Source organism: Siphateles boraxobius, unplaced genomic scaffold, assembly GCF_051911475.1.
Source record: "Siphateles boraxobius isolate OS27281-9 unplaced genomic scaffold, OSU_SipBor_1 88, whole genome shotgun sequence".
NCBI classification, from domain to species: domain Eukaryota; kingdom Metazoa; phylum Chordata; class Actinopteri; order Cypriniformes; family Leuciscidae; genus Siphateles; species Siphateles boraxobius.
In genome coordinates, this window is record NW_027509217.1 from 99,578 (window position 1) to 114,551 (window position 14,974).

The window sequence follows — 14,974 nt, forward strand, 5'->3', positions numbered from 1 at the left end:
ATTTATTTTTCTTTCTATATGCGTACTGATTCTGGTCAATGCTGGCATCAGTTTTCTCACTGATTTGAGTCATGACCAGCCGCTCAAAGCACTTCATCATTATCGGGGCGAGTGCTACCGGGAGATAGTCATTCCAGCATGACACTGGTAGTCTTAGGCACAGGAATGATGGCAGCAGATTTGAAGCATGATGGCACAACTGCTTTAGAGAGTGATATATTAAACATGTCAGTCAGTTCCTCTGAGAGCTGATGTGCACAGTCTTTCAGGACCCTGTCTGGGATGTTATCTGGGCCTGCAGCTTTCCGTGGCTTGACTCTCTGTAGGACCTCCTAACGTCTTCTGTGGTTACACTGAGTGTCTCACCAGCTGGTGTAGTGAGTCTAATGCTAGGAGTGCTGTTAGAGGCCTCAAAGCCAGCTTAAAAAGTGTTGAGAGCATCAGGAAGAGATGGGTCTCTGGGCATTCAGTGTCTATTTAACATCAGTTTTTAGATTAGATTTAAATCTATTTAAATGTTGAGCAAGCAATCTCATTGGCTACAGGAACAGCAGAGCCAATCAGCTGTGATTGCTTACAGACTGCATGTAAAAGCCTGTGCCAGTCCTGGAGACGCCAACTATGTATATTCTGTATGTGTCCCTCATCAAACACACATGATTCAACTCATCAGCTCATCAATAGAGACTCCAAGATCTGAAATGTTTGTCAGATTAGAGAGACATTGTTGGGGAAACACTGATCTAGAGTTTCATGACTGAACTCCATATATATATTTTACCTGTGTGTATTTGTGTGTAAATGTGTATGTCAGTATATGTAATGTTACTGTGCTTCGGCCATGTAAAGCCGTTCTTTAACCCTGTCAGTAAAGCTCTTTGACTCTGATGAGTCTGAGGTGAGTCTGTATCTCGTCCTGATCTCTCTTCGGTCTCGTCTTGAGCTCACAGTCTACAGCAGCTTTTGCATTCAGAGGGTGTTTTATATGATCAGCACATGCTTCACTCTGCATGTGTTTATAGCTCTATGAACTGAACATGACATGATCAAGAGCTCTTCTTCATCAACCAACAAACATGACTTTCAGCATCATCTTCCTCTTGACTCTGCCAGTGTTTAGTCCAGGTTTGAATAATAATTTATGATTGTATTTTCAAACACTAATAACACTATATCATTACAATCAACATCAATCTTGTGTTTATGAAGAGAATGAGTCAGTTTTTCAATATGATCATCATGTTTTAGGTGTAATATAATCCCTGTCAATCAAACTGAACAGACTGCATTCAGTCACTTAAATTATTTTTATTTTTTAAATACCATCATTATCTTTTGCTTATGCTTCTTTTGCAGAAGTGAAAGTGTTGTGTTCAAGTCCAGATCATGTAACCAATCAAAGAGTGAGACTGAAAAGCCCATTTGCATTGTCAGGGTGGAGTGATTGTGATCTCTCAGAATAGAGCAGCTCTGTCTCCAGAGACCATGTTCAAACCCCAAGAGCTTTATTTGACATTTACTGCTACATCAACCTTCTGAAAAGCACCTGCATCTTCATCTGTTATTTGAATGATGTTGTCAGACACAAAGTGAACTTGTTGAGAAGCTTTATTGAATGTTGCAGCAAACACAGCAGATAGAAAGATCACACACACACACACACACACACACACACACACACACACACACACACACACACACACACACACACACACACACACACACACACACCACACACACACACACTGTTTCAGTATTGAGTTGTAAATCACTACAGCTGCAGCACTAGACTCATGTGAATCCTGCCTGACACAGGACACTCAGATACGGCTCATCTTCAGGAGAGAAACATCAGCACTCAGAGCTCTTGCGGAACGAGACCTCATGAGGAGCTCCATCATGTGTTACTCTGCAGACGTACAGCTCTCCCTCTTCCCAGCGTGTTTTGCTGAGGGTCAGGACGCTACTGCGGCTGTAGCGGCCGTCCTGCTGGCTCTCTGCGCTGGTCAGAACCCCCTCGGTGACCTCTGACCCGTCCAGTGTCCAGCTCACCAGCGCCCCCTGTGGAGAGTAAGAGCTGAGCAGGCAGAGCAGTGCGGCTGATTCTCCAGAGATCTGCAGAGAAGAGGGCGGCAGCAGAGACACTGAGGGCTTCACTGTGGGACCAGCTGCAGGAGACAAACACAACACATTCACTAACACACACAAAACACACTGCACTGCACATTCACAGCATTTCAACAGGACTGAAGCAGCAGACATGAGGAATGCAGGAAAAATCACCAGCATCTGATCCTTCATGTCCTTCAGCTTCACTACAGTGAATATATATATATATATATATATATATATATATATATATATACACACAATATACAAACTACACAATCACTATATAAATTTAAATCACAAAAACGTCTCAGGTTACGTATGTAACCCTGGTTCCCTGATAGGGAACGAGACGCTGCGTTTGAGACGCGATGGGAACGCTCTGCGTGATTACGTCGTGAAGCACGTGTAAAATCAGTCCAATGGAAGCCCACTACGACATAGGTGACGTCATAGACCAGGAAACTATATAGCAGCCCTGAAATCAGACCGCGACAGTTTCTGAAAAACCTGAAGCAAGTCGATCAGGGCATGCAGGAAGTATGGCAGGCAAACGCAGCGTCTCGTTCCCTATCAGGGAACCAGGGTTACATACGTAACCTGAGACGTTCCCTTTCAAGGGAACTCGAGCTGCGTTTGAGACGCGATGGGAACCCCATACCCACTACACCATAGTGACAAATGCCCGTTCTGTGTGAAGTCCTGCGCACACTAAGAAGCAAGGAACCTCGCCCCAGGAGTGGAGAGGTCAAGGTCATAAAACCTGACAAATGTATGCGGAGAGGACCATCCTGCCGCATTACACACGTCAAGAAGGGAAACTCCCGAAATTAAGGCCATAGAGGCCGCCATACTCCGAGTAGAATGGGCCCGCACAGCCATGGGTGAAGTCTGTCCCGCCGCTTCATAAGCCAATGAATAGCCTCGACTATCCATTTACTCATCACCTGTTTAGATGCAGGGCATCCTCTCTTGAGTGACCCAAAACAAACAAATAATTGCTCAAATTTACGCCACAGAGAAGCTCTGTGAATGTAGGCATCTAAAGCCCGGACTGGACATAACAGGTTAAGCTGTTCCTGATCTGGGGTATTAAAGGGAGGAGGATAAAAGGCCTGCCGCACTATTGGGCCCCCAACATTTAGTGGGACCTTAGGAATATAACCCGGTCTAGGGTAGAGGAATGCTTTCACCATACTAGGTGCAAATTCCAGACATGAAGGAGCAAACGACAGAGCATGTAAATCACCAATTCTCTTGATAGAAGAAATAGCAAGGAGAAATATAATCTTTAGAGTGAGGAATTTTTCTGAAACCTCCTCGATGGGCTCGAAGGCAGCCAAGGCCAGACCCTCAAGTACAATGGCCAAATCCCAAGCCGGTGCTCTAGATTGCAGTGCAGGCCTGAGCCTCAATGTACCACGGAGAAAACAAATAATAAGAGGATCTCTCCCAAGAGAAGAAGCCCCGAGAGGGGTGATAAGCAGATATAGCCGCTACGAACACCTTTAAGTTGGAGGGAGATAATCCAGCAGAGAATCGGTCTGCTGGACATAGTTGTACATAGTTTTCTCGTGGAAGGAGCTCTGGATTGAAGGACGGTCTCAACGACCTCAGTCGAGAGACCGGATTCTATGAGCTGGGCCCCCTCAGAGGCCAAGCCCACCGTTTCCACAACTCCGTTTAACCCTTTTCTATTATGTGCAGGACCCATAGAGAAATATTTGGCAGAAGTTTCCACGCTGCCAGAAATTCCGATAAGGGAACCAGTCTCTCGAGACTGGCCTCTGGATTTGATTGAACAATCATTTCGGCGCCCTGAAGCGGCGAACCGGCAGGGAACAACCGAACTGACCGTTCTACAACCCTCCTCAGAGGATTGCACGGGGACGCTGACACCTCGGCGCCCTGAAGCGGCGAACCGGCAGGGAACAACCGAAGTGGCAGCGCTGCGACCCTCCTCAGAGAGTCGCACCCCAGCAGAACTCCCGGGAGCATTGATAACAGGGGGAATGTGTACAGGTGCAGCCTCGGCCACACCTGCACCATAGCGTCCAGTCCGAGAGGAGCTGGATATGTGAGGGAAAACCATAGCGAAAAGATCGACCTGAGCTTGACCAAAGATTTCCCATAGGGAAAACCCCTTGGTCCTGAGCCACCACTGCAGGGGTCTCATGTACAGAAAGCCAAAAGTAATTACGTTGAACGCAGCTGACATGAGACCCACAGTCTGAAATTGTTTCACAGTGAATGACTGGCCTAGATAAACCCATATTACACCTAGAAAAGTGGTTCTCTGAGCTGGGAGGATCACACTCTTCTGGCGTTGAGTGGCAACCCCAACATCTTTAAATGAGACAGAACGACATCTCGATGCCGAACTGCCATATGCTCAAATTGAGCTAGGATCAACCAATCGTCGATATAATACAATACACGAACGCCCTGGAATCTCAAAGGAGCCAGAGCTACATCCAAGCATTTTGTAAAGGTGCGGGGTGATAAACCTAGGCCAAATGGAAGAACCTGATACTGGTATGCTTCGCCCCATTTTTAAAGCGAACCTCAGGAACTTCCTGTGATGAATAGATACTTGGAAGTACGCGTCTTTCAAGTCTATTGTGACAAACCAGTCCTCGGACTGAATCTGTGATACAATCTGTTTGAGTGTAAGCACTTCCTGCTCCATAACCAGAGCCTGCTGTGAGTCCACTACCGTAGGGAGGACCCCCTGAAATCTGGGCGGACGAGAACCGCTGTAACCCTTTTCTATTATGTGCAGGACCCATAGAGAAATATTTGGCAGAAGTTTCCACGCTGCCAGAAATTCAGATAAGGGGAACCAGTCTCTCGAGACTGGCCTCTGGATTTGCTTGAACAATCATTTCGGTGCCCTGAAGCGGCGAACCGGCAGGGAACAACCGAACCGACCGTTCTACAACCCTCCTCTGAGGATTGCACGGGGACGCTGACACCTCGGCACCCTGAAGCGGCGAACCGGCAGGGAACACCCGAACTGGCAGCGCTGCGACCCTCCTCAGAGAGTCGCACCCCAGTGGAAGCCGAGGAGAAACGATTTCTCAAAACCGTCCCTCCTTTTATTTTTTAGACAGGACTTCTTGTCTAAGCTTTATTAGAGATGACGACACTCCTCTTTTTATTTAGATCTTGCCTACCTCTAACAGCTTAGTTCCTACGACCCTCCTCGGAGGATCGTAGGAAAAAGCAGGCACCTCGGCACCCTGAAACGGCGAACCGGCAGGGAGACCGAACTGACTGCTCTACGACCCTCCTCAGAGGATCGTATGGGGACGCTGACACCTCGGTGCCCTGAACGGCGAACCGGCAGGGAACAACCGAACTGGCAGCTCTGCGACCCTCCTCAGAGAGTCGCACCCCAGAGGGCGCCGAGGAGAAACGATTTCTCAAAACCGTCCCTACCCCGGAGGGGACCACCCTTAGAAGCCTGATAGCCTCAGCATCAGGTCTTCTTCTTTGCACTCTATGCCAGTTTAAGGAACATAGATTGGTGAGGAAGAAACCTCTGGAACGCCGCTGAAAGGTTTAGTTTTCTTGAAAGTGGAGCGTCCAGAAGAACAGACATTTTTATCTTTCTTTTTCTTTATTTTTATATCAGAAAAACGTATACATATAAACATATATATATATATATATATATATATATATATATATATATATATATATATATATATATATGTATATATTCTCGAATATATTCTCGAATAGAGTCAATGCTGACATCCTCACATTCATCTATGTCCTTAAATACTTTACCCACCAGTACTGCCTCATAAAATTTATTTATTATTAAAGATGGCTGGTGGGTAACGTCGTGGTTAAAAATGATGACGCCGACTCGGGAGAGAGAAAGCTCGCAAGCGTCTCTATAATCCAAGGCACTGTCATACCATGATACTTAATACCCATACCATTACTCTAGTTAAGACGTTTGGGTATTAAACACATAAAATAGAAACCGGTTTATTCCACGATCTCGACACCTCAGTGGGGAGATAGGGAAAAACCAGTAGTCCCCGACGAGGAGGCTGAGATACAGAGTTTTCCTGTTTTTTTAGATACATTTCATCTAATAAACTCTTTTTATTTTCACTATCATAATGTTCAGCTGTCCAGTAAATATTTAACTAGCAACAGCATTAGAAAAACCTCCTTTAAAAAGCTCATCTTTACTGCCCATGAGCTGAGTTGCATGAGCATGAGTTATGAGCTGCCCATTTATTGAAAAATCAAACATCTGCCTTTTTCTTAATACTTTTATTTGTTTTGTTCACTTTTTCTTAACAAAACACTAACGATACCAATTCCTCGGAACTGGAAATCGCAGCACACTGGATCTGCAGGTGAAAGCTAAGATAGGGCGGAGCCCGTCCCAACCCACGCTGTCAGATCCGTTTGCGAACCCCAAAATGCGAGTCGCCGCGGTGTCTAGGCAACAGCGGGACCCACGCGGGTAGCGCGAACCGAACCATTCTCCTCAAAGAACGATCGGCGAGAGCGGAGCGTCTTCATCGATAGACTCATACAATGCACACAATCAGCCCCCTCGAGGACTGACTGGGCATGCTCCACTCCCAAACAAGCAACACAAAGCTGATGTGTGTCCCCACCCGTAATATAACGAGGGCAGGGAACAACACACCGTCTATAATCTTGCTTGCTCGCCATAATAATGATAGATTGGGCTTGACAGACAACAATAAATAGAAAAGGACAGATATACAGAGAGCGCTTGCTGAAGGTACAGAAGCTGTCGCGGTCTGATTTCAGGGCTGCTATATAGTTTCCTGGTCTATGACGTCACCTATGTCGTAGTGGGCTTCCATTGGACTGATTTTACACGTGCTTCACGACGTAATCACGCAGAGCGTTCCCATCGCGTCTCAAATGCAGCTCGAGTTCCCTTGAAAGGGAACATTGTAATTCCAGCAGTTTTTCACTCAAACAGTTTTGCACATAGAGATCTTACATTTTGAGATATTTCAACTGAATTCAACTCAATTTCAAACAGAATTAATTAATTTATGAAACATATATTGTGTTTTTATTATAAAGCACTGAATTATAAGCACAAGATGAGCAAAAGAGATTCAGTATCATTGACTGAACTACAGAAAGTAGCAACATTTACATTCTGATGTCAAATCTCTTTTTTACATGTATGATTTCTACAATAAAAGATGAACTAAATATGAACTCAGTGTAGAAATACATGAAGGGAAAACAAACGTAATAAACTGAATGAACTCATAGTGAGACACATTATGGAAATATGTCTAGAATGTTATTTCATTTTTTTTTTTTTTTTTTGTCGAAAGGTATAATGCTATACTTATAATAATATCATTGTTTTAGATTAAATAATTATACAAAAATATCAGTAACACTTTAATTAAAACTTTTAAACATATTACATTATAAAATTATTTTAATGCATTAATTATATATTGTTTTACACATTATAATGCATGTATGATCTCATCAATAATTGTAACCACAGTTTTAACCCATTATAATATTATTATATTATTATTATAATATCTATTCATTGTTACACCTTAAGAAATTATAATACTTTAAAAACTCATGACAAACAACCAATTTCAGATGTAACAACGAATTTTTAAGTATTATAATACATTTTAACTTTGGTTTTATTTACGAAAATATATACTGCATTATATCATACATTATGAAAACTTTTATAATGCATTATACATGTAGGGTATCTGGACTGTGTCAGGACGACTCATGCACTTATACATGTAAGAATGCTTTTAACCTCTCTGACTCTGGTTCATAACTCAGGTTGGGCACCACAGAGTCTGCCCCTAATGGCGTTCATTGACACTTTCATGGCGAACTGAGTAAAAACCAAGCCTCCCCTTTCCAACGAGAAGGAACTTGTGTACGACACACAGCAAGGGGGTCAGGCCTCAAAGATGTTATCTCCTCAGAGCCAAGCCAGAATGGAGACCAGAGCACATTCAAACACACACACACAAGAACCTTTCTCCAATATCCTCACTGTAAGGACTGGGCGAGGGGTGAATCTGAATAACTAAATACATCCTAGCTAAAATCCCATTGCCTTCAGGCCCAAAAAGCCTGGATGTAAATTAACATACACACACACACACACACAACCACACACGCATCCCCCACAAGTGAAGCCCGCTCAGGACAGAGCGTGGTGTCCAGTTACGAGACATTTTTATGACTGACTGGAATGTCCCAAAGAAGGTGATTCTAAAGAGGAAGAAACTTCTCTTTTTAGAAATTTAACCAGATATATTCGATGTGTTTTTATGTGTGTCCATTTGCCCATGTCACATTGGAATGACTATGATTTTATCGTAGCTTAAAGTGAATTATAAATACCTTCATTATGCATTTCAAATATAACTGTCTATTCCCATAACTTGTACACATAGTTCTGGACACCTCCAGAATGCTTTCGGTGTGATCAATCAGAATACGTACAGTAATATCCAGTAAAATATAGTTTACTATGTTTTCCATCTTTGGAGTGAAAAGAGACCAAAACTAACATCACTGGTGTTCTTAGATAACAGCGTTTACAACCCAAAGGAATGTTCACAGAACTGTGGCTCTCTCGGAATTCTAACCAAGGAGGAGAAATGAATCCTGTATTCATATATATATATATGCTATTATATATCCACTTGAGAATTGAATGAACAATGTATCTAAGTTCCCTATTTCATGAGTTGCCTTTTTGTGGTTTGGTCTATGTTTCTCGACAACTCTAATGCAATAATGTTTAAACTTTGCCAACTAATGTTTAACCAAATCCATTTGTGGCAAGTTTGGTCTCGATAAACTCCAATCTTCATTCCCCATTTGTTAATTGACATTACATTTTGCTAAACTTTGTGACACATTAGTATTATAAGAATTGTGAAGATTCTTCTCTTAAACACCCACTGAAACTAGAGATTTAAATGCCTGGTTATAACACAAAGGGTCATAAAATCTCCCTCCAAAGGGACAGCTCCTGATTGGACCCTCTTCCAAAAGAAGGCGGAAACGTCAGGTCTTCAAAAGGACTGAATACCAGTTCCCTTTCGTTGTCACTCCGAGTTACGTCGGATGACGACGAATGGGGTTTCGCTTAGAACACCTATCGACTTCGAGTATTACAAAACGAGCCAATGGCAAAGAAATGCCATGGGTCTGCGGAATTTGCATAGCGTATCTCCGCCTTACCTCGTGGGTATAAAAGGAGGACGCCAGCAACATGCAGATATGTTTTCGCTTCGGAGCCAAGAATATTTCTTCACTCCACAGTCATCTCTGACTTCGCTCTACGAGACGAGCTTCTCTCTCCGATGTTGGTGTGACGGCGATCTGCAGCGAGCTCACAGTGCCTGCTGATCTGTGCAGTGATCTGCCAGTGTGTGTGTGTCTCCCTGTTGTGCTTCAACATCGCGGAGTTTTTCTCTCCTCTCTTAAAAGAGCTCGCACGCGGCACGTCTTTTTAAAGACGGCTCGCCCGTGCATTTCTGGTTGCAGCGGACTGGTATCGGACTCTGATGGGCACGAGCGCTGTCTAGTGTGTTGGGCTTTGATCATGCTTGAACAGCGCTCGTGGATGACTCATGTTCTCTCTGGGAACGTGATCATCGCGTCATATATAGGTCGAGACTCGGTGAACTCGCAAGAGTGAGAGTCCCCTCATCCACCCCCCGATCTTCGGCTGGTGGCCAGGGTGACCTGACGGTGTTGGTCTGGAACAAGGCGCCGACTCTGTCCGCGACCCCAGCCCCCCTCTTTAATGACGGTGCCCGCTAGCGAACTGATGATTCCACGAGTCTACCCCAAAAAAAAAAAAAAAAAGGGGTGGCCCGTGTGTTTTCATTTGAAGCTACAGAGGATGATGCTGTGTCTGTAGCAGCATCACTAGGTGGGCTTGATTCTTCTGGAAATGACGACTCGTCACAGCTGCCACCCTCTGGTGTGCATACGGTTGTGCCTGAGTCTGATCCGGAGATGACGGCCATGCTTTCCCGGGACGATTGGTTTTTGGGTGAGGCTGCCGACCCGCGTCCACGGCAAACCCCAATATCTTTCCTCCCGGACGTGCATGATGAGACCACGGGTCCGCTCGTTGGTCTCATCCGCCTTTCCTCCCCTCAGGGGCCGCTGCCCATGGGTACACTGGGGTCCCCCCGGTTGAACGCTCTGTTGCCATGCTACTGTGTCCTCAGAGTGCTTCCCGGCGCAATCCTAAGCACCCGTCCTAAGCCTGTAGTTCTTTGCGTCTACACTAATCTGTGGCGAAATCCTATAGTGCCACAGGACAGGCAGCCGCCTCACTGCATCCCATGACCGTTCTGCTGGTCTACCTGACCCAGTCGCTCATGGACATGCAGGAGGGCGGGACTGACCCGAGGCTCTTCAGTGAGCTGCGCGCCGCCACTGACCTTGCTCTCCGAGCGACGAAAGTGGCCGTACGCTCTCGGAGTCAGGTGATGTTCATCATTCTGGGGCTGACCGGTCTGATGTGCACGATGTCGGGTGGACCCGTCTGCTCGACACCCCCATCTCCCAAGTCTGCCTCTTCGGCGGTGCGGATGAGTGCTTCTGCCCTACAGTTCTCAACCGCCCATGAGCAGATTGAGGTTATTCTGCCCGACGGCCCCGCCGTCCGCTCAGATCTCTCAGTCTGCCCACCGCCGAAGGCACCCTCCTACGGTTCCAACCCCGCCCATTCACCCGGGCCTGGCTCTGGAAGACCGTAGGTGGGACGCCACAGCCTTCTCCAGCCCCGCCCCCCGCTAAACGCCGGGTTAGCGGCACTTTTGAGATGGGCTGCTCAGAGATGAGACTCAGTTCTTCCAGGAGTTGGTAGCAGGGCCACTCCTTTCCCCGGTGGAGGGTTGGCGAAGAATCCTTATTCAGAAAGAACTGACTCTCTCGTCTCTGAGCATATAGAGTTATCGGAAGACACAGAGCGCCGCCCACAAGCCGTGCTCTCCTCGTCCCCCTCTGTTCCAGAGGCGGTTGACACGGCGTGCCGTCCACGGACCGCTTCGCCCCTGTCCCCCTCTGTCGCCAGACCCCTGACAGAGCAGGCCCCCGTGGAACGCTGGTCCTTCCCTGGGCTCCTCTGTCAGGGTGCGGTTATGACCTTGCCCCCACACCGGGCCGCTATGCCGTCCACGTCTGGGCCGGTCATTCCGCTTCGCTGCACCACCGGGGGGACGTCTGTGGTTCTTGACGCCGTTGGTACAGTTGGGAGCCTGCCTAGAGCTTCCCTTCTGTTCCGCTGGGTCGCGCGAACCATCGGCTCGGCTTGCGATTCAGTTCGCACGGTCTCCTCCCCACTTCAGGGGAGTCTGCTCCACTTTGGTCGGTGGCTATGCCCCTATCATGAGAGCGGAGGTTGCTACCCTACTGGCGATGGGTGCGATTGAGCCCCTACCTCATTGTCCCGGAGAAGTCTGGTGGGTCACGGCCAATCCTGGACCTACGCATCTGAACCGCTCCCTTCACAGGCTGCCGTTCAAGATGCTCCTGGCCAAACGCATTTCTGGATGTGTGCGGCCACAGGATTGGTTTGCAGCGATCGACCTGAAGGACGCCTACTTTTATGTCTTCGTTCTCCTTCGACTCAGACCATACCTACGGTTTGCTGTCAGGGCACGCGCATATCAGTACGCTGTTCTCCCATTCGGGCTAGCCCTGTCTCCTCGCGCCTTCACAGGGGTTGTTGAGGCAGCCCTTGTTCCTCCATGGGAACACGGGGTTCGCATCCTGAACTATCTCGGTGACTGGCTGTCTTAAGCTCACTCCTGAGACCAGGTTTGCGAATACAGGGACCCAGTGCTCCGGCACCTAGCTCGTCTGGGCCTTCGGGTCAACTGGGGAAGGAGTAAACTTTGCCCCGTGCAGAGGATCTCTTTTCTCGGTGTGGACTTGGTCGCCTTCTCCACTCAGCCATTGCTGACTTGCCTGAGACTATCAAGCGCAAGAGTGCGGTTCCACTGAAGCTTTTTCAGAGGCTCCTGGGGCATATGGCATCTGCAGCCGCGGTACGCCGCTCAGATTGCTTTATATGAGACCGCTTCAGCTTTGGCTTCGCGACCGAGTCCCGAGGTGGGCATGGCAACACGGCACCCTCCGAGTACCAGTTACTCCGACCTGCCGTCAGTACTCACCCGGTGGTCGAACCTCAGTTTTCTACGGGCCCGAGTGCCCCTGGAACGAGCTTCCCGGCATGTTGTTGTCTCAACAGATGCCTCCACGGGCTGGGGCGCCATGCGCAATGGACATGCTATCACACTCTCATGTTGAGCAGAAATGCTCCTGAAAAATTCTGTGAGATTTATCACACCCAGGTGTTGAGCAAGGTTGCTCCTGAAGCTCAGTGATTCTCGCATGTAGTGTTGAGCAGTATGGCATGTCTATTCCCTCGAGTTGCTGGCAGTACGCCTTGCCCTGCACCGCTTCCGGGCGTTGCTCTGGGGTCAATACGTACTAGTCCGATCAGACAATACCGCCACAGTAGCGTACATCAACCATCAAGGTGGTCTAAGCTCGTGCCGTATGTCGCAACTCGCCCGCCACCTCCTCTTATGGAGTCAGAAGCATCTGAGGTCGCTTCGAGCCATCTTCATTCCCGGAGCGCTGAACTGTGCAGCCGACGAGCTCTCACGGCTTCGGCCACTCCCTGGAGAATGGCGACTCCCTCCCCAGTCGGTTCAGCTGATTTGGGAGCAGTTCGGGGACGCGCAGATAGATCTGTTTGCCTCTCACGACTCGACCCATTGCGCCCAGTTTTATTCCCTGACCGAGGGCACGCTCGGCACGGATGCTCTGGCGCACAGCTGGCCGCAGGGCCGCAAGTATGCGTTTCCCCCAGTGAGCCTTCTTGCACACACCTTGTGCAAGGTCAGGGAGGACGATGAGCAGGTCATTCTGGTTGCCCCTTACTGGCCCAACCGGACCTGGTTCCCCGAACTAGTACTCCTCGCGACAGCACCTCCCTGGCCGATCCCTCTGAGGAAGAAACATATCTGCATGTTGCTGGCGTCCTCCTTTTATACCCACGAGGTAAGGCGGAGATACGCTATGCAAATTCCGCAGACCCATGGCATTTCTTTGCCATTGGCTCGTTTTGTAATACTCAAAGTCGATAGGTGTTCTAAGCGAAACCCCATTCGTCGTCATCCGACGTAACGTCTCCGTTCCCTACTCAGGGAACGAGGGTTACATACGTAACCGTAGACGTTTATCCCTCTCTTACCCTCTTGTCCTCGTGTCATAATGTAACGTCTCGCCTCCGGGCGAGCTCTTCGCCTTTCTTTTATTTGTTTCTAGTCTAGTTGGTGTTTTTCAGTCTTAGATAAGTCTCCGTGTTTAATTCCAATCGACGTGTGAAAAGACCACCGCGTGACATATCTCTTCAGCAAATCCATCTACAAGGGACCTTTAAACGAGCGCGCGCTCGTTTTGAAGGAGAAACACGCGCACGTGACCACGTGGCGAGAGAGGCACAGACGCTTCTTCACCAGCCATGCAAAGATGTAACTCCGCGTGATTTCCCCGTAGAGATCTTTATTTCTTTTCTTTGTTAGTCAAAGTTTTGTTTTCCGTAGTCGACTCTGTTCACTTCCACAAAGTGAAACGATTAGTAATTAATAAATTAATTATTAATTAATAATATTTAATTATTAATGAATAATTATTAATTATGATATGCAAATCCCCCACGGATTAGATCCGCCCCTGAGGCTTTACATAATTGGTGGAGAATGCAGGCACATTTTAAACTTGTTTTTGAGCAATTCAGTTTCAATCGATGTCTATATTGTGATTTAATATTGTACGTGCGCCTCGAGTGAGCGAACGCAACGCGAACTCACTGGCTGACTTATTAAAGGCACAAAGCCGAGTCCATTTCAGCACATTAACAGCTGCAAAATAATGTCTAACATTCCTTTTGCCATTGTTAATAACTAAAAGTAAAACTACAGTTTCATAGTATTAAATTTGTCCAACAAAAGACGAAGAAACCTCTTTTGAATTGTGACATTTTAATGTTAAACTCCCCTGTCCGAACGAGATTCTTCTGTCAGGGTGAAGACTAGATTTAGTGAAACGATGCTCTTTCACTATTGTTAAGAAAGGCCTGATATTATAATCGTTAGATTAACGATGAACTCCTGGTTAAACATTGACGTAGCTACTCAATTGTAAAAAACCTAAAGCATATTTAATCATAAGTGCTATTTGATAATATGTCATGGGAGTCGAAAAAACAGACGAATATTTCCTGTTTTATTTTGCACGACACGCAGCGAAGCAATCCCGCCAGACGTGTTTGTTAAAATGTAGCACCAAAAAAATCCAAAACCTAAAAACATTTTTAATCATAAATGCTATTTGATAAATGTTATTTGGATCCGAACGAAAGACGTATAAATCCTGTTGTCCATATTAGTGTGTGGAAGCGAAGAAATCCTTCCGTGCAGACGTGTGTCGAATAGAGAAAACCCGCCGAGGTTTAAAATTCATAAGCGAACACGTGTGAATCATAGCGCTAATTGTTGTATGTGGGAATCGAAAAACCGATGCCTAATTCCTGTTGTCCCTATGTGTGTGTGTAGGAAAAAAAAAATCCTGCCACGCCGTTTTGTGAAATATAGCCGAAAAAAAAAAAAAAACCCGCTGAGATTTTATTTTGGATAAGTGTGATCTTACAGAAAACAAAGCGTCTGCACGCTCAAATTTGAATCACACATGGAAGCAGGCTGGTTGTTATTCCGCTGACAAACACTAGAGGGCAGCCCTAGGCCTA

At 46.7% G+C, this 14,974-nt stretch overlaps 1 long non-coding RNA gene across 1 annotated transcript in view; it reads right to left on the reverse strand.

Annotated features, from left to right (window-relative positions):
• Positions 1-1,590: 1,590 nt before the first annotated feature.
• Positions 1,591-14,974, reverse strand: part of LOC143731918 (uncharacterized) — a 29,305-nt gene continuing 15,921 nt past the window's right edge. The window contains exon 2 of the long non-coding RNA XR_013201005.1: positions 1,591-2,168. This is a non-coding gene — a long non-coding RNA (uncharacterized LOC143731918). The remainder of the gene's footprint in view (positions 2,169-14,974) is intronic.